This window comes from Bos mutus, chromosome 9 (genome assembly GCF_027580195.1).
Source record: "Bos mutus isolate GX-2022 chromosome 9, NWIPB_WYAK_1.1, whole genome shotgun sequence".
NCBI classification, from domain to species: domain Eukaryota; kingdom Metazoa; phylum Chordata; class Mammalia; order Artiodactyla; family Bovidae; genus Bos; species Bos mutus.
In genome coordinates this window covers 52,330,109-52,351,207 of record NC_091625.1, presented here as the reverse complement: position 1 = coordinate 52,351,207, position 21,099 = coordinate 52,330,109, and the positions used below count along the sequence as shown (strand labels likewise).

Genomic DNA, 21,099 nt, shown 5'->3' with positions numbered 1-21,099 from the left:
CTGAAAGTGAAACACAGGAAAGAAAAAGACTGAAAAAAGTAGCAGAATATTAATACATATGGGACAACACCATGTAGTCTAATATACATGTAACTGGACCCTCCAAAGTAGAGAGATTGTAGCAGGAAATGGCAACCCACTCCAGTATTCTTGCCTGGAGAATCCCAGGGACACAGGAGCCTAGTGGGCTGCCGTCTATGGGGTTGCACAGAGTTGAACACAAATGAAGTGATTTAGCAGCAACAAGTAGAGAGATAATAGGGCTCAAAAATATTTGAAGGCATGATCATCAAAGTTTTTATAAAAATATTAAACCCACAGACCTCAGAAACTCATTGAAGCCAAAATAGAATATTTGAAATATGAAATGCATGGACATTTGGAGAAGGCAATGGCACCCCACTCCAGTACTCTTGCCTGGAAAATCTCATCGATGGAGGAGCCTGGTAGGCTGCAGTCCATGGGGTCGCTAAGAGTCGGACACGACTGAGGGACTTCACTTTCACTTTTCACTTTCACGCATTGGAGAAGGAAATGGCAACGCACTCCAGTATTCTTGCCTGGAGAATCCCAAGGATGGCGGAGCCTCGTGGGCTGCCATCATGGGGTCACACAGAGTCGGATACGACTGAAGTGACTTAACAGCAGCAGCAGCAGCAGACTTTGTAATAAATTATGATCTCTTTATTCTAACGAGTTATTTGCATTCTATTCCCATTCTGAAGTCCAGTGAGGAACCTGAAGTCCAGAATGTCGATTTTCCCACAGTCCACAGTTTGTCTCTCAGGTCCTGGTGGTCAGAGGGCATCCCTCCTTATCCTGGGCTCAATTGTATGAGGTTTTGAGGTGCTGATTGGTAGACCACTATAGCCTTTCAGTATGGTGCCTACAGATTCCAGAGGTCAAGAATATGTAGCTCTACATAGTTTGGGAGAATTTCTACATGTATTATGACCTTTTGCATGGAGAACTGACACTGTTCATACAGGATGCTGAGTGCTAATGAACAATTAAGAATTGGGGGATAAAATTATTTATAAGTAATATTTGACTTGGAGTCTATGAGGGAAAAATAATAGAATAAGTAGGTGATGAAGAAAACTGGGATTGTTGTTTGTTATGGATGATAGAGAAGAAAACAATTTGAGAGCAATCAGTTAATTGAGGAATTACATTAAAATCAACAAAACAAATGATAACAACAGTATGTAAAGATAAATTGGTATATAAAGTTCAAAATCTTTGTAACTAGGAACCAAAAATAAAGGGATGATTAACTTAGGCAGCTGTTTTTATAGCGGTGTTTTCCCCATCCTTTTACTATTCAGTTTTCTAACATCTCCTGTCTAAACTGCATAGCATTATCACTTCTCTCTTCTAATCTCTCTCTTGCTGCTTAAAATTATCAGTCTCTTGTATCAAAATGTGGCTTCTTACCTTCGATCCACTAATTGGCTTTATTGCCCTCAAACCCTTCTCCTTCTTGCCTTCTCTGTACTGTCTGATGACTGAAAAAAGAATCTATTCATTCCATTTTTTCCACACTTCTTCCTCCCATTTATTCTCCTTTCCTTTGGATATTTAGAGCTGGAGAGTGCAAAGTTTCTATCTCAAAGAGAAATTTTAGTTGTTTCAAGTATTGGTCTTATGAGACCCCTCATTAAATGTTGACTATATAACATAACTTTTGGAACAAGGATGTTATGCCATGAGTTGTTGAGATTTATGGGATATAGGAATTCTACTTCTATTTATTTATTTACTTTTGTGTGTGTAAGAGTCAAAATTCTAGAAACTTAAATAAAACCTCCAGTATTTTTCTTTTCCAATCACCTTAACACACCAACTTTTCCTAAAATCAGGATTTTAAAATGTGGTGTTCACAATGGGTATGTGTATAAAACTTCAAACAAAAATCACATCTTTATTTTCACCCATATGGAATGAGACTTAGTATTTCCTTATGAAATTTGGCAAAAAGCCACAGTAGTGTTAGTAGTACTTACGACTTTAGCATTAATAGAAATCATTGATATTTTCATATATAATTATGCCTAACTCAAAAATTATTTACCCTCATCACTGTTTTCAATTGATGTTATTAGAATTATGGCTAGATATTGTTATTTAATGAAGTAATAAAAAATAAAACTTAATCTTTTAATAGATAAGTTTTTGGCACTGATATTGATGATGGTTTCATGAAAGTATACTTATCCCAGACACATTGAGTTGTATGCATTAACTATCTATAGCTTTTTGTATGTCAGTCATATCTCAAAGCAGTTAAAAGACTGTTTTGATATCAAAATTTTAATATATTTGGTTTTCTATGTATGTATTTCCCTTCATGAATTGAAAAACACTGAGGAGGAGGAAATGGCACAAAACAAACTGAATCTCCTCTACTAGGTACAATAAAACTCCTGTCCTAGATAATGTACAACATGAAGAAAGTAGGGAAGACCACTAGACCATTCAGTGGTTTTGATTTATGGCCTAAATCAAATCCCTTACAATTATACAGTGAAAGTGACAATTAGATTCAAGGGATTAGATCTGATAGAGAGAGTGCCTAAGGAACTATGGATGGACGTTCCTGACATTGTACAGGAGGCAGTGATCAAGACCATCCCCAAGAAAAAGAAATGCAAAAAGGCAAAATGGTTGTCTGAGGAGGCCTTACAAATAGCTGTGAAAAGAAGAGAAGTGAAAGGCTAAGGAGAAAAGGAAAGATATACCCATTTGGATGCAGAATTCTAAAGAATAGCAAGGAGAGATAAGAAAGCCTTCCTCGGTGATCAGTGCAAAGAAATAGAGGAATTCAATAGAATGGGAAAGACTAGAGATCTCGTCAAGAAAATTAGAGATACCAAGGGAACATTTCATGCAAAGATGGGCTCAATAAAGGACAGAAATGGTATGGACCTAACAGAAGCAGAAGATATTAAGAGGAGGTGACAAGAATACACAGGCCAACTGTACAAAAAAGATCTTCACTACCTAGATAATCATGATGGTGTGATCACTCACCTAGACCCAGACATCCTGGAATGTGAAGTCAAGTGGGTGTTAGGAAGCTTCACTATGAACAAAGCTAGTGGAGGTGATAGAATTCTAGCTGAGTTATTTCAAGTCCTAAAAAATGCTGTGAAAGTGCTGCACTCAATATGCCAGCAAATTTGGAAAACTCAGCAGTGGCCACAGGACTGGAAAAGGTCAGTTTTCATTCCAATCCCAAAGAAAGTCAATGCCAAAGAATGCTCAAACTACTGCCCAATTGCACTCATCTCACATGCTAGCAAAGTAATACTTAAAATTCTACAAGCCAGGCTTCAATAGTACGTGAACCGTGAACTTCCAGATGTTCAAGCTGGATTTAGATAAGGCAGAGGAACCAGAGATCAAATTGCCTACATCTGTTGGGTAATTGAAAAAGCAAGAGATTTCCAGAAAAACATCAGCTTTATTAACTATGCCAAAGCCTTTGACTGTGTGGATCATAACAAACTGTGGAAAATTCTGAAAGAGATGGGAATGCCAGACCACCTGACCTGCCTCCTGAGCAGGTCAGGAAGCAACAGTTAGAACTGGACATGGAACAACAGACTGGTTCCAAATTGGGAAAGGAGTATGTCAAGGCTGTATATTGTCACCCTGCTTATTTAACTTATATTCAGAGTACATCATGAGAAATGCTGGTCTGGATGAAGCAAAAGCTGGAATCAAGATTGCTGGAGAAATATCAATAACCTCACATATGCAGATGATATGGCAGAAAGTGAAGAAGAACTAAAGAGCCTCTTGATGAAAGTGAAAGAGGAGAGTGAAAAAGTTGGCTTAAAACTCAACATTTAGAAAACAAAGATCATGGCATCTGGTCCCATCATTCATGGCAAATAGATGGGGAAACAATGAAAACAGTTAGAACCTATTTTGGGGGCTCCAAAATCACTGCAGATTGTGACTGCAGCTATGAAATTAAAAGATGCTTGCTCCTTGGAAGAAAAGCTATGACCAACCTAGACAGCATCTTAAAAAGTAGAGACATTACTTTACCAACAAAGGTTCATCTAGTCAAAGCTATGGCTTTTCTGGTAGCCATGTATGGATGTGAGAGTTGGACTATGAAGAAATCTGAGAGCCAAAGAATTGATGCTTTTGAATTGTGGTGTTGGAGAAAACTTTTGAGAGTCCCTTGGACTGCAAGGAGATCTATCCAGTCTATCCTAAAGGAAATCAGTCCTGAATATTCATTGGAAGGACTGATGCTAAAGCTGAAACTCTAATACTTTGGCCACCTGATGGGAAGAACTGACTCATTTGAAAAGACCCTGATGCTGGGAAAGATTGAAGGCGGGAGGAGAAGGGTACGACAGGGGATGAGATGGTTGGATGGCATCACTGATCCAATGGATATGAGTTTGAGTAAACTCAGGGAGTTGGTGATGGACAGGAAAGCCTGGCATGCTGCAGTCCATGCGGTCTTAAAGAATCAGACATGACTGAGCAACTAAACTGACTGATCATTAGGAAGAAAGGCCTGTTTTGGTTTACCTGAGGCACAAGTGCCTGAGGCTACAAGTAATCTAGTGATTTTCTTCTAAGGTGGTCCCATTCAGTGCCTCCTATAAAAGTATTTCCTCAGTTTAATATTATTTTTTATTGGAGGGAGACTGACAAAACAGCTTTCTGCTGCACTGTACTGACAGAGATCCAAATTGGGAGACAGAAGCAGAACATTCAAGTCTGGGCTCAAACTCTGGGTAGGTTATCTTTTCTACACTTAATGTTTTCATCCTTAGAAATAAAGGAATGTTTTTTTTAATATATTTAAGAGGCCTTTTCTTTTTAAATCATGTGAATCTTCTCAAGAATACTGCTGCTAATCATGCTTTTGAGCATTTAGAGAAACTTCTTTATGATCAGGATGAATCTGCCCGGATGACTCCATCCTGTTCTAGTCCTCCCCTTCCTTGAAGAATGTACCTATATAGTCTGTCACATTGTCTCTGTATGACTATAGGTAAGTGGCTTGATTTCATCTATTCATCCAATCTCTGCCTTTGAAAATAATAATAATATTAATAATAATGACAATAGCAGTAATAACCTCCAAGAACAGTAAGGAATAAAATATCATATGTCATACACCTGGAATGGGATCTGGCACATTAGAAGGTGTTTAGTCAACCTTAGACCTCAGTTCTTCTTGGAACAAAGGAAAACTAAATATTTCACTGAAGATTGGACCCCAGTACTTTTAAACTTTCACATTGTTCTGTTTAATATTGAACTAGCAGGCTTGAGTGAGTGGATTATGTGTATGTTAACATTTGTCCATAATGGAAGCCACAAGTTCCTGCTTAGAATCTATCTCTTAGTGATTCAATTAAAAGAATCATTAGCTTCTCATCCTTTAGCATCTCTTCTTTTTGTTCTCTCTCTTGAACTTCTGGAGTTTAAAAATGCTACTACTATTTTTTTTTTTTACACGGTCTTAATTTTTTAAAAGACTTTGACTATGTGGATCACAATAAACTGTGGAAAATTCTGAAAGAGATGGGAATACCAGACCACCTGACCTGCCTCTTAGGAAACCTATATGCAGATCAGGAAGCAACAGTTAGAACTGGACATGGAACAACAGACTGGTTCCAAATAGGAAAAGGAGTACGTCAAGGCTGTATATTGTCACCCTGCTTATTTAACTTACATGCAGAGTACATCATGAGAAACGCTGGACTGGAAGAAGCACAAGCTGGAATCAAGATTGCCAGGAGAAATATCAATAACCTCAGATATGCAGGTGACACCACTCTTATGGCAGAAAGTGAAGAGGAACTCAAAAGCCTCTTGATGAAAGTGAAAGAGGAGAGTGAAAAAGTCGGCTTAAAGCTCAACATTCACAAAATGAAGATCATGGCATCTGGTCCTATCACTTCATGGGAAATAGATGGGGAAACAGTGGAAACAGTGGCTGACTTTATTTTTTTGATTTTTCCAAAATCACTGCAGATGGTGACTGCAGCCATGAAGTTAAAAGACACTTACTCCTTGGAACGAAAGTTATGACCAACCTAAAGAGCATATTAAAAAGCAGAGACATTACTTTGCCAACAAAGGTCCATCTAGTCAAGGCTATGGTTTTTCCAGTGGTCATGTATGGATGTGAGAGTTGGACTGTGAAGAAAGCTGAGTGCCGAAGAATTGATGCTTTTGCACTGTGGTGATGGAGAAGACTCTTGAGAGTCCCCTGGACTGCAAGGAGATCCAACCAGTCCATTCTAAAGATCAGCCCTGGGAGTTCATTGGAAGGACTGATGCTAAGGCTGAAACTCCAATACTTTGGCCACCTCATGCAAAGAGTTGACTTATTGGAAAAGACTCTGATGCTGGGAGGGATTGGGGGCAGGAGGAGAAGGGGACGACAGAGGATGAGATGGTTGGATGGAATTACCAACTCGATGGACATGAGTTTGAGTAAACTCCAGGAGTTGGTGATGGATAGGGAGGCCTGGCGTGCTGTGATTCATGGGTTCACAAAGAGTCAGACATGACTGAACAACTGAACTAAACTGAGCTGAAGTGAATTGTTTAAAAAATGATAGCTCCTGATAATGTCATTCAGTATGATGAATAACATGGTATGGGAATTGTCCCTCAAAACTCTATTTCTTTGGTGCTGGTAGAATATTATATTCATACACGTATATATTATATACATGGACCTGTGTGTGTGTGTTCTTAGTCTCTCAGTAGAGTCCAACTCTTTGCAATCCAGTGCACTGTAGCCCACCAAGCTTCTCTGTCCATGGAATTCTCTGGGGAAAAATACTGGAATGGGTAGCCATTCCCTTCTCCAGGGGATCTTCCTAACCCAGGATCAAACCCGGGTCTCCTGCATTACAGGTTGAATCTTTACCATATGAGCCACCAGGGAAGCCCTCCATACACCTATGTATGTGTGTGTGTGTGTGTGTGTGTGTGTGTGTGTGTATATGTATATGTATATATATATATATATATATGTTCTAATTAAACTTTCTTCAACTTGCAATCAAAAATAAAATAATTTCATTTTATCAGAATACACACTGAAAGCATTCATGACAGTTGTTACTGAACCACACTTGATTCTGCTCACTCAGTGAGCAGAAAAGCCAATCCACTGACACGGATTTGTGGTGAAGAAACATAGTGTTTACTGCAGGGCACCAAGTAAGGAGAACAGGCAACTCATTCTCAAAAGACCTGAATTCCCCAGGGCTTTCAGGGAAGAGTTTTTAAAGACAGTGTGAGGGAGAGGGTCATAGGGTACATGATCAGCTTGTACATAATTCTTTGGTTGATGGTGAGGTAATGGGGTAAGGTTTCAGGAATTTCAATCAACAGCCTTCTAGTTCTAGCCCATCTGGGGTCTACATATTGGTGGTCAACATGCAGTCAACTTCCTCCTCCTGGCGGGGGTTTTAGTAGCTACAGAGCAACTCATGAATATTGCTCAGGATTTTATTTGTAGTCCTTGAGAAGGAACTTAAAAAGTCCTTGACCTTGTTTTATGGCTAAACTATTATTATTTTGTCTTACTTGACTGCTTTTCTTTGTTTCTGTCTTTTTTCTCTTCTCTGATTAAATCTGCTGTTTGGAACTCAGGGAAGGCCTAGGAGGCTAAAGCTTTTCTACAAATAAAAGAAAGATGGGAGACATTGGTGGTAGAGACTCTATCCTCAGGAAGACCCTGTAAGGTTCTACTTTGTTTAACAACCTAAAAATGTAAAAATGCCTGTAGTGAATTTCCTTACCTTACTGTTTGTCAGACTATATCCTAAGCAGATGATGTAATCTAATTGTATTGGCCTACAAATATATAGGATGTGAGAGTTGGACTGTGAAGAAGGCTGAGCGCCGAAGAATTGATGCTTTTGAACTCTGGTGTTGGAGAAGACTCTTGAGAGTCCCTTGGACTGCAAAGAGATCCAACCAGTCCATTTGAAAGAGATCAGCCCTGGGATTTCTTTGGAAGAAATGATGCTAAAGCTGAAACTCCAGTACTTTGGCCACCTCATGTGAAGAGTTGACTCATTGGAAAAGACTCCAATGCTGGGAGGGATTGGGGGCAAGAGGAGAAGGGGATGACAGAGGATGAGATGGCTAGATGGCATCACTGACTCGATGGACGTGAGTCTCAGTGAACTCCGGGAGTTGGTGATGGACAGGAAGGCCTGGCTGCTGCGATTCATGGGGTCGCAAAGAGTCGGACACGACTGAGCGACTTATCTGATCTGATCTGATCTGAGAAATATATAGAATTTTATTTTAATATTTGAAAGGTCAGTACCTTTGGAACTTAAAATTTTTCCTGTCTTCTCTGCTGAAAGCTCATTATCAAGGGATTAAAAGATACCTTTAATAAAAAGTAGAATTTTATAAACTTAAATTTAGTTATGCTTTTCCATATATAGTTAAATTATTTCAATGAATACTCCCTAAATATATGGGAAAGCAATATATACTTTATTGAATGAGAAGTTAAATTTATAATAACATTCTTGATGTGGACATAGATTTCTTTTGAGGCAATTTTTGAACTTTAACTATCATTGAACATTATATATTTTTATCACTTCCAACCTTATTCTAATATTTTATTGCTTTACTTCAACCTGAAAATGGTCAAGTTCTTGAATAGTATTCTACTAGCTACAGAATGAAACCCTGTTATTTTCTGAATTCAGCTTGGATTTTTTAGAACTTTGTTATCAGATGAATTGTAATAAAAAATTAAAAATTACCCATTATATTCATGGCTCTGTGCTGATCATTTAAGGGAAGATTTTTTTCAAAAGGAATTCTTTCTTTTATTTAGCTTCTAACTTGAGAATATAAATGTATTCCAATAAATAAATATCAGAATTACAAAGTAGCACATCAATGAGTTTAAAACAAAGAAGTAAAAATATGTAATTAATGTTATTAAGATCTGGGACCAAATGAGCTTTTTAGTAATGGGAAAGATTTCACTGGGAGTTATGAAGAATCTCCTTGCTTTTTGTTTAAATGGAGAATAAAAATTGCTCAGAGCAGGAGAAACATACTGCTAAGGGTCACTTAATAGCTAATGCTAGAGCTGAGAATATAACTCAAATATTTTGACTCTTAGTTTAATGTCAGATTTCCTGGGAGTCTGTGTAAACTGGACATATATTTCGATGTTGGGTCAACCCATATAAAATTACTTGTAAAATGATCATGTGAAAGAGACTGGCCAAATCACATTAAGCTCTGAGAAGGAAGAAATTTGAAATTTCTTTAATATAGATAGGCTTATTTAGCACTTCTGTTATAAGAGAGATACAACAATAATAATGCCACTATTATAATGCCATTTTTGTAATAATAGCACTTCTGTTATAAAACACCATTATTATAGAAATGCTGTTATAAGAAAAGCTCTGTTATTTAGAATTGCTTCTGCAATAAAACTGCTAAAAAGTCTTCTTATATTATAGAAAATTATTGCAAATTTTTCTTCCTTTGCAATGAAATTTTCATTCCAAATCTTATTTGATTCTCCTGTAAAATGGCTCTCAGATTTTATTCTGATAACTCTGCGGTCTGGGCCAGATTGCTGTTTAGGACAGGAAATTGCTTGACAGCCAAAGTCGCTTGGTCAAATAAGTCCACTTTCTGTTTGTCAGTTTCTACGAGGTCAAGTGCATCTTCTTTGCTTTTTCATTCTCAAATACTATATTCTTTTACTGTCTTTCTCAAAATACTATCTGCTACCTTTATATAGAGGGTTCAGGTAGTTTTGCTTCACTGAAGTTAGATAGCTACAATCTTGCCTTTGCATTAGTTCCATCAAACTAAACAAAAAGAGTGTAATCGATTAGAACAATAATAATTTAAAGTTTAAATTATAACTCACTTATAATTTATAATGAACAGGGTGAATTTTAATAACCCTACATGCTGCAGATATGAAGTAGGAACTGATGGAAAGGCACGTTTATAAATATAGAGATGCATTAAAATACATATGCTGTTTACTTGCTCAGTCATGTCTAACTCTTTGTGACCCCACGGACAGTAGCCCACCAGGCTCCTCTGTCCATGGGATTCTCCAGGCAAAATACATATATCTCTTACTAAGTATTGAATTACTATGTGATTGCTTATGTTAGGGCTGTTGGTTTTTAGAAAATTATTTATAGGACTTGGTAAAGACCAGCTAGAGTTTTCTTACAGTAAACACTATATCACATAAAATCATGGGCTTTAAGGAATCTTCATGATTATGTCAGTGGTTTCCACACACTTAAAAATCAGAAAATACATTTTAAAAATGAAATTTTATTCAGAATCCCCAGCATCTAAACAGATAAATGATGTTTTACTAGCCTAAAGTATCATCTATGTTTACAATATTTTCTTATTATAAAATCAGTCAGTGAATCTTTTTTGACCTGATGACCATACATTCGAAATTGGAAGATATGTGTGCTGTTCCTCTCCTCTGGCTGCCTTGATATATAATTTAGTTCTGTATTTTGACTTGGTTGCGCAGTATCAGACTATACTAAGACAGATAGATAAGTAGTTGCAAATGATAATTTTCCCATAAAAGAGTGCCTTGAAATGTTTCATTTTCTTAATTGAATAGATAAAGAAATTTGAAAGAGTAGAGGGAAGGATTTTTGGTTTCAAGAATGAATATAACTATACCTCAAAACAGATCACAATCTTTACCCAGTCAGAGAATCAGCACCTAGAACTTAGAGTCCTAAAATTATCTCTATGTTTTCAGGACACACTTTATTATATATTCTCTTGTTATTGTACAGCCAACTGACGGCTATCAGAGAGTGTGTGCTATCTGACACACCATGGCAGCGTCTAGCAAGTAGCTGAATGTGTAGCACACATGTGCTAGGGAAAACACCTGTCAGAAAGATACACAAATGGGATAACTAGTAGCAGAGGAGAACGCACTGGTTCATACATAATATTTATACTTATATTTCAGTTTGTTTTTGAAGTTAAAGTTGTGAAAATAAATGAACAAGTGTTTTCAAGATTAAATTTGAATCATAAGGGCAAGGTAACTGTTAAAACACCAAGTTCTTCAATTAAGTATTTCTAAATTATTAGCCAAATCCAATGATCCATTCAATATTTTTTTACTAAATAGTTACCAGTACCTTCATTAACATCCCTGTGTGTTAGCACAGAGTTTCACAACTCTGACCATGAAAAATATTTGTTTTTACAGTGAGATGAATCATGTTTTCCTGAAACTTCTAACATACTTCAAGTTCTATTCCTTGGGATTAGACTGAACAAATTTGCATTTTGCCTTTAGGTATTAGAGGATGATTTTTATTTGATTTTTTCCATCTGAATGCCTAATATTCTTAGTTCCTTTAATTGATTTTCACATAACTTGCTTTGATTGCCCTTCCTTGTTTCCTCTCTTCCAAATGAATTCCATAAGCCTATAGGCCCTTTAAGAAACCATTCTTAGACCTGAATATAGACTTAGATGTTGTTTGACTTCATAGAGATTTGTGACTAATTATTACCCTACTCTCTCTGGATATGGAAAACAAAATAAAAGTTTTAATAAACTAATAAGATTCTATTAATTATGCTAGCATGCATGTGTGCCAAATCACTTCAGTCCTAGCCAATTCTGCAACCCCATTGACTGCAGCCTGCCAGTCTCACTGTCCATGGGATTCTCCAGGAAAGAATACTGGAGTGGGCTGCCATGCCCTCCTCTAGGGGATCTTCCTGACCCAGGGATTGAACCTGCGTCTCCTATGACTCCTGCTTCGCAGGTGGACTCTTGACTGCTAAGCCAGCAGGGAAGCCCATGTTATTTACAACATATGATATTATTGCCAAAAAATTTCACAGTTTTTCCCCCAAAAATATGTGTATTTTGATGTTTATCAAAGCAAATTTCCTGAATTTGCTTTTAGGAACTGGAATGGAAGATTTTGAATTTAATTCAAATAAATATAACAGACTCATTCTACCCTATAATTTTTATTTTTGGTTCTGTCATCCACTGTATTTCTTTTAAAAAATATTTATTGTATTTATTATTTATTTATTTGCCTGCTCTGCATCTTAGAGGTGGCATTAATAGCTCCACCACCTATGCGTGACTCAGCAGTATTGCCTTGCTTCCATGGCTGCCTGGCTTTCCTCCACAGGCATTTCCCACCACAATCTCCTCTCTCTTGTCTCCCTCTGTCTGTCTCTCTGCAGTCAACAGCAGCCCTCACCCTGGGATTGCTCCACAATCCCTATGCTCCAGCTCCTAGCTGCTGCACCTTCTAGGGGACCTGCATCCCTGTCCTGGATACGTATGGCTGTCACAGGACTGTCTGATTCTTATTCCATTTAGGCTGCCGCAGATCAGCTACTTCACTCTCAGCCTTAAATGTTTCTCCTCTGACCCAGACAATTGCCCTGATGTGGGGATTGGACCCCTACTTCAGTTCCCCCACCAGCTGAGGGCAGGTCCAGTCCTACTAACACTCCTGTTTCCCCCCTTCATCCTACTGAGTTTGTGTGGTTCTATATATTCTTTTCCACTGATCAGGTGCTTCTGTCTGCTCTCAGCTGGTGTTCTGCTTGCACTTCTGTGTCTGAAGGTGTGTTCCTGATGTATCCGTGGAGAGATGTACTCCACATCCACCTACTGCTCTGCCATCTTGTTTCCCTTGCTGTGCATCTTAGTTGCAGCATGAAGGATCTCCAGTCTTCACTGTGCATGCAGATCCCTTGGTTGTGGCATGCAGACTCTTAGTGGTGGTGTGTGGGATCTGATTTCCCGACTAGGGATTCACCAGAGGCTCCCTGCACTGGGAACACAGAATTTTAGCCACTTGACCACTGGGAAGTCCCATCCATTGTATTTCTTTATGCGGCCTTGTGATCTGAAACTGTGAGAAAATTATCTAGTTTTGTTTAAGGGCTGAAGGAGAATTTTAAAAATCACTAAGGATAACTCTTAAGTATCACTGTTTTTAAAGATAGGTACATTATATCTATCACATTTCTAAAACCATTCCACTTTAGTAACTTTATCATTAATTTTTAAAATTATACTCATGTTATTTATCCAACATACTCACAGTCTATAGTTTAATTCTGGAATTTTACTTGGGATTGATGTTTAACTTACACTGTATTTGATTGCAGAAATCTCTTGACCTGTTTTTTTTTTTTTTTTTTTAACTACTTTTTCCCTGTTGGATTACTGCAACACTTCTAATTTTTTGATGCTAATGAAGTAAAAAAATAGTGGCTGGTGAATTTTGGTGGGTCTAGGAAATGGCTTACTACAGTCTGCCAGTAGTTCAGGAAGTAGAATTTGGCTTAGTGAGTTTGCCAAAATCCTATTTCTGTTGTTTACATTTGTGCATACTGTGAATGGGTCTGTTTCTCAGAAGTGAACTTCCACTAACCAAACTCACCAGGGACATGTACAAACAAAACTGTCACCCTATCAATTTATAATGATATGCAACCTCATGGGAGACAAAAGTATCCTGAATATAGATTGATGTAACTTTGACATTTTACTCAGAGGGTTAGCTTGTTAGGCATGAAATTAAATCTAGTATTCAATTGCAGGAAACAGTTGCAGCAGTTTCCTTAATTTAGATAACTTAGGTTAGGAATGAATTGTTCAAGTCTGTGAGCCAGAATATCCTTTTTCTTCTCTTCTAGACTCAAACTCTGGTTATTCTTGTTCCAGGCATACTAATCTCTTTTGGATTGACAAGTCTTTCTTTGGGTATATTAATTCATTCAATCAAGCCTTGTTATCTGATAGCCTTTCCTGTTCTTTAGATGACTTTTGATCTCTGATTCATTCTAATATATGTCTAATATATGTTACAATTCTACAGGAAATATTACTTATTTCCAAGTGGAAGAAACAGCAAACATCTGTATAAGTTGGTGGCTGGCTTTTGAATCTGGCATAGTATAGGTGGGATTTTATCATCTGATGTGTGTGTGTGCGTGTGTGACCTGTAAATACTTTTTAAAGGCAATATTTCCATTAGAAGTCTGGATTTTTGACTGATTTTAGAAGTCTTGATTTTATTTTTCATTTTTAAGAGCTCCCAGGTAAAACCCAAAGCCTCTCATCCCATCAACAGACTGTAACCGAGTGGTGCTGCTCACTGTGGACAGAGCCTGTGCTCCCAAATTCACTAGTTCCCTGCTAGCTACCTCACTGCTTTATACTACCTGAATGACCCATAGAGGCACTTGAGTTGTGAAACTTGAATGGTGTCTCTAGTACCATTTTCTTCCTCACTCCTTCCCAAGAACACCTTCCAGCCTTTAGCCATTTCCTTAAATATTGCCAACTGAAGTTCAGAAATCTCACTTGCAAGCTCTCTTAATACCCTGAGATTAATGTGTCAAGATAAAGACATTTGGACTCATTGGGGATGGCTAGATATGTTTTTACAGTCTCTTTAATTATGATTTTTCTTTCCATTTTCTATTCAGTAATATTAATGATATATCTCAATTTAACAATATCAAGCAGTGTGTCTATTCGTTGTTTAATCACTGTTTAAATCAATGTTCCATAACAATAGTGAAATGTTTAACTCAATGCAAACATTTGCTATTATAAATAATTGTAGTAATCATTTTGTACTTTATTTTGTATAAATTTGTTAATAATAAAATATATAATATTGCTTTATATTGCCTAATAAAAATTTGAGAGGAAATATGACAATATTGCTAGAAATCTTATGTTGCAGGCAATACATATGAAAAAAAAAACTAGATTAAAAAAATCACTTGCTGTGACTAAGGGAGACAAAGGAATGAAATAAACAGAGCAGGTCTACCTAACAATGTTTTGTTGTGATTTTGCAAGGATAGAGAAACCAAAAATGGAGAAATGCTCTATGGCTTAGCATAAAGATGGGCTTGGCTCTCAAAGAGCTGATTTCAAATGCCGACCGGTTTAGCCTCGAGAACCTGGGCAAGACTTTTCTGAATTGAACCTCAGTTTCATCAACTATAGAAATAAAATTAAGAAAAGAAGAGTTTTTTCCTTACTTTTTAAATCTCCTGTCTTCAGCACCTTTGGGGGTTCTAGAGAAGATGGAGCATGAGTACATTCAGCTTGTAATCTCTGTGTATCCCATAGGCATCTGTCCTTAAATTTCAAGGCATCCTTTTTAATACCTACATTTATTTGTTTTTTATTATGCATTTACCTTTACATTTACGATATCTTCTTTTGTTGGTTTCTTTTTGCTAATAGGTGTAATGGAGCCTCAAAATAACTTTTTGTTAGCAGGATATAAAAATTATAAGTCCAGAGATAGGTACTTTATATTTTGCTTCAGTTTTGATCAATTTAGTGCTGGGAAGTTGAGGAAAAAAAGGTTTCCAATACTACGTGATCTTGAAACACTTAATCTGAAGAATGATTTGTAACACCTTAGCAGAGAAATTCTGTTGAGTAATATAAGACATACTTTTATTGGAGACAAACAGAATGGCTAAATACAGAAAAATATTACACTTAAGTATATTGAATGGTTTTGGTATTTTTTCAGTAATATAATAATGTTGATTTGTTACACAAAGACTGTAACTGTGTATTTGTCTGTGAGTGGATTTCCTTGGAGCAGTTTAGGAAATGTGTTACTTTCTTATCTGCTAGTGACTTACCCTGACTATAGTCTTCAGCCCCTAAATACCTTGTAATTCCTCCTAAATCAAAAGTGTAAAATAACTGTTTTTTATTTTGGAAATACAGGGTAGTTTTGGTCATATAAACCTGGGTTCAAAACCTGAGTATAGTACTTATTAACTCCCAATTATTGAGTAAATTATATAAAACTCTTGGCCTTGGTTTCATCATCTGTAATATAAGGAAAATAATATTTATCCTAGGGAATGTTGTGAGAACAATGTGAAGTTATAAATATTGTCACTTACAATTTATTCTGTGAATATTAGTTTTTCTCTCCCTCTCTCCTTGCTTTCCTTTCTTCCTTCTCTATCAAATGCTGCTGTTGTTGTTTAGTTGCTAAGTCGTGTTCAATTCTTTTGTGACCCCATGGACTGTAGCCTGCCAGGCTCCTCTATCCATGGAAGTTCCCAGGCAAGAATACTGGAATGAGTTGTTGTTTACTTCTCCAGGAGATCTTTCCCAACCCAGGGATCAAACCCTACATTGGCAGATGGCTTCTCTACCACTGAGTCACCAGGGAAGCCCATATCAAATGCACTTTAATACATACATCATATGTATTTCTATGATATTATTTGCTTTTAAAAGTTCAACCCAATATTTTTAGAGCACCTCTCTGTGTTGGGCTTCCCTGGTGGCTTAGTTGGTAAAGAATATGCCTGCAATGCGGGAGACCTGTGTTCGATTCCTGAGTTGGGAAGATCCCCTGGAGAAGGGAAAGGCTACCCACTCCAGTATTCTGGCCTGGAGAATTCCATGGACTGTACAGTCCATGAGATCACAAAGAATTAGACATGACTGAGCGACTTTCACTCACACACACACTGTGTTAAAGCACTTTGTTAGATACTGGGATTCAGAGATGAGGAAGAAGATAATGCTTTTGTTTTCAAAGTGATAAAAGTTGAAATATAAGTAAGCCAACAATTATGATACAGTGTGACATGTTCCACTTTTAGTAGGAAGTGCTGTAGGGACTCAGGTCAGTCTGGAAGATCAGGAAGGCTGTCTGTATGAGTATGCACTTCAGCTTTCACTTAACTAGGAGAAGGAATGATCCAGGCAGATAAGGAAGCAGTTCAGGCTGAGGCCTAAGAGGATCTAGGCTGAGTTCAGGCTAAGGCATGTTTAGGAACCTGCAAATAGACAGATGAGGCTGTAACTCATGGAATGGAAAGGCCCATGAAGGGAGCAGCAAATGTGATAGTAGAGGCAGAGACGAGACAATAAGAGGCCTTGTGTGCCATATTTAGAGATTACACTATCTTTTACCTGATCTTCAGTGGCACCCCACTCCAGTACTCTTGCCTGGAAAATCCCAAGGACGGAGGAGCCTGGTGGGCTTGCAGTCCATGGGGTCGCTAGCAGTCGGACACAACTGAGCGACTTCATTTTCACTTTTCACTTTCATGCATTGGAGAAGGAAGTGGCAACCCACTCCAGTGTTCTTGCCTGGAGAACCCTAGGGATGGGGGAGCCTGGTGGGCTATGTGGTCGCACAGAGTCGGACACGACTGAAGTGACTTAGCAGCAGTACCTGATCTTCAGAATTATAATTTTGAATGGCTGCATAATATACACATCATTCATATATTCTACTGCTTGGCTTTTTTCCTCTCTAACCAATAACCTTATGGTTCTGGCTGTTAACCTTGGCTACATATTTGAATCACCCATGGTGAGGTTTAAAGTTGAATGAAACCTCGACCCATGATTGGGAGATTCTGATTTAATTGTGTTGGTTTGGCTGGGGGATGTGATATCTTTGAGTGACTACTGCCTCAAGTAATTTCAGTTTTCTCTTTGGACAATTCAACATTTGTTCTTGTTAGGGGTTTCATCATTCATTCTTTCCTATATATTACTTCAGGAGTTGCTTGAAGGATCTTCCTTATAAAATCATCTCGAGCTTCGATTAGTTGACGAACGGAGGGGACAGACTGACTGACTGACTAGATGCCCCGCTCCCACCGGCCTCCTAGGACGGCTCAGAAGCAGGCGAACGCCACAGGCAATGCCGCTGGCAACGCTGCCCTGCCCAGCCCAAGCCCGAAGGCGGCAGCCTGGCGATCTCTTTCAAGATTTTTCTCCTTTTTTGCAGAACTTATGGTTAAAGTTCCTGTGGGGTTGTATTTTTCCGCAAATTGCTGCTTTTCCAAAGCTTCCTGTTAATGTCCCCCGATGACAGTGGCTTTTACGCGAGTACTGTCGCGGTGGTGGGGCTGCATGTGGCGCTGGCGGTGTTTGTGTTCATCTTGTGAAAGGAGGGGCTGCCTGACGGGCAGGAAGAGAAAAACGAGTAGCGCAGCCCTTCCCTCCGAGCTGCAGTCATGGGGCGGGGTGCACCGAAAGGTTTTCTTTCTTTTGTCTCTGTTTAAAAAAAAAAAAGTGGGGGTTAGGTTTTGTTTATTTCTGTTTAAGTGGGGCAGAGGGTGGTGTGGAGGGAAATTAAGTATTTACTGCAGCTTATACTTAGGTAAAAATGTGGGTGGGGGGAGGGCCAACATCTTTATCCATTGTCTGTGACGTGCCAAGTGCTTTTCGTTCTAGACATAATGCTTTTGACTGAGATCATGTTTGACCAATGTAAATATTAGTGTCAAAATAGAAGCTATGATAAAGTAGCACTACTTAGTAGGTGTGGAAATTTTCTTCATATTAAACTATGTGTCGTGATGTAATTTCTATGGCTTGGCTCAAGCGACAGTTTAAGAGCAGCCTCATTGATGTGGATTTGCTGTTACTGCTTTCTAACTCTGCCTACTACGTGGTCTATTATGATGATGAAGTTGACAAAGTAAACCAGTATCAAGGACTAAGTCTAGAAGACCTGGAAAAAATAGAAATAGGTCCCGAACCCACTCTTTTTGGTAAAGCCAAAGTTCTCCTGCATGCGATTGCACTACAGATATAAAGAAGCAAGTGGCTATTTCCACACACTGAAAGCTATAATGCGTAACCCAGAAGAGGATGGAAAAGATACCCTTCAGTGCATTGAGGAGATGCTGCAGATCACCAAGCAAGCCATGGGATTAGATGTACCTATAATAGAGAAAAAGCTTGAGAGGAAGAGCAGTAAACCTCATGAAAACATCATTGGCATCAGATCTCAAAACCAAGGCTCTTCGGCCCAGGGAAAACAATTTTTAATGAGCAAAATTTCATCTCTAAATCAAAAAGTGAAACAGACCAAATCCAGTGTAAACATTGGTAATCTATGGAAGCTAAGAAACTTCACAAAACTTGAAATGAGAGTTAACTTTCTAAAACCAAACTTAAAAGTAAATCTTTGGAAATCACATAGTAGTCTTGAAACCATGGAAAATACAAGTGTGATGGATAATAAAGCCCAGGCAGAGTCAGAAAGGGAAAAGTCTTCAGATAATGACTCGTATCACTCTGATGAATTTCTTACAAATTCCAAGTCTGATGAAGACAGGCAGCTAACTCTTCAGAGAATGTAGTGCCAACAGACTATGTTCTTCCTAGTTGTGGTATCATTGCTTCAGCACCTCGATTAGGCAGTCGATCCCAGTCTATTAGCAGCACTGGTATCAGCATTCATGTTCCTTCAGAGGTTACTATTGCTCAGAAAGTGGGCTTGGAAAAGGCCCTGAGTCTTCTTTGAAGAAAAGTCCTTCCCCTGGCAACATACACGCATTGACTGGCTTTGCCAAGCCTGTGGATGTGTACTGCTACAGATTTGTTCAAGATGCACACAACAACAACAACAACAAAAAAAGATGCACACAACAAAATGACCCACCTATCAGAAACCAGATCTGTTTCTCAACAGGCTAGTGAGGAAGGAAATCAAATGACCAATCAAGTTTCTAGCAAAGAAACTCAGTTTGAATCCATAGAACAGATACCTTCTCCACCTTTTCAATTAGATGTGTCTTTTCCTACAGCAGGCCCACAGTTTTTGTCAGTTGAACCAGTGCATTCAGTTGTATCTCAAAAGAACCCTGGCTCTGAGTCTGGCATGCTTGAACTTGAGAGAGAGCTTCATGTAACTCCTTCTCCTTCTCAGAGCCGTAGCAGCAGAGCAGTCTCTCCTTTTGCAAAGATTTGAAGTTCTATGGTCCAGTGGTCCAGTTTGCTAACATTACCCAAGCTGGATTAACCCAAGGGATAAACTTTGCAGTGGCAAAAGTTCAGAAGAGCCCTGAAGATCCTGAAGTAGTTAATGAAGTCCAGCAAAATGAACTTAAAAATATGTTTACACAATGCCAGACTCGAATAACTGAGATTTAGTTTTTAGTCACACAGAATCCTGTGGCTTTTATTCAACCCCCCAAAAAAGAGGTGTCACAGAGCCTGTACTGTATGTGAATCTAGGGATCACAAATTTTTTTCTTTTTAATATAAATTTATTTATTTTAATTGGAGGTTAATTAGTTTACAATATTGTATTGGTTTTGCCATACATCAACATGAATCCGCCACGGGTATACACGTGTTCCCCATCCTGAACCCCCGTCCCTCCTCCCTCCCTGTACAATCCCTCTGGGTTGTCCCAGTGCACCAGCACCAAGCATCCAGTTATCATGCATTGAACCTGGACTGGCGATTCGTTTCATGTATGGTATTATACATGTTTCAATGCCATTCTCCCAAATCATCCCACAGCAACAGAGACACAAATTCTAATTACGTTAATTTGGAAAGGTTTTAAAAGACCGAACCTAAGCAGATTTCCAAATTTGAGATCTAGGACAATGGAAGTGCATCATCCTAGAATAGGACCTAAGTAGCTTATACACTACAGAGCAGTTTGTCTCTTCACAAGTAATTCAGGAATAGATTACCTTGGGACATAATAATCTGAACCTTTTTGGAGTGGGGTGGATGGGCAGAATGTATGAAGTAGACTCAAAGAGTGGACATGGGTCCTTTTAGATGAGTAGCATTTTTCATAATTGTTACTGTTCTGTCAGCTTATTTCTGTGTGTTAACCTCTACAAGGTCAATTCTTAGTTTAGTGACTCTTCAGTGTTACTAGTATGGAGAATCATTTTAATATAAAAACTGTTGGTTTAATTTTTGATGGCTTAACCATTCCCTATGGAGTTAACAAGGCTAAGGGCACTGGGGTCAAGGAATGTATGCCCATTTGATCCTAATTTTCCCCACATTCTATTTAAATTTAAAATATTCCTCCCTTGTATACCCCAAAGTCTAGGAGCATTAAGACCTGCCTGCCATGAAACCTGAGATATCAGGTGTGAATACCATCACCTATTAATTTTGTTCTCTTTTCAGAAATGTTAAAAATATACACACTGGATACTGGTAAAGCTTGAAAGAAGTTTTCAAGTTGTAACTTTTTGCAGGGTATA

The 21,099-nt window shown here is 38.2% G+C and overlaps 1 pseudogene; it reads left to right on the top strand.

The window, feature by feature from the left end:
- Window positions 1-18,422: 18,422 nt before the first annotated feature.
- LOC102273883 (phosphatidylinositide phosphatase SAC2-like) lies at window positions 18,423-20,014 on the top strand (annotated as a pseudogene).
- The last annotated feature ends 1,085 nt before the right edge of the window (window positions 20,015-21,099 follow it).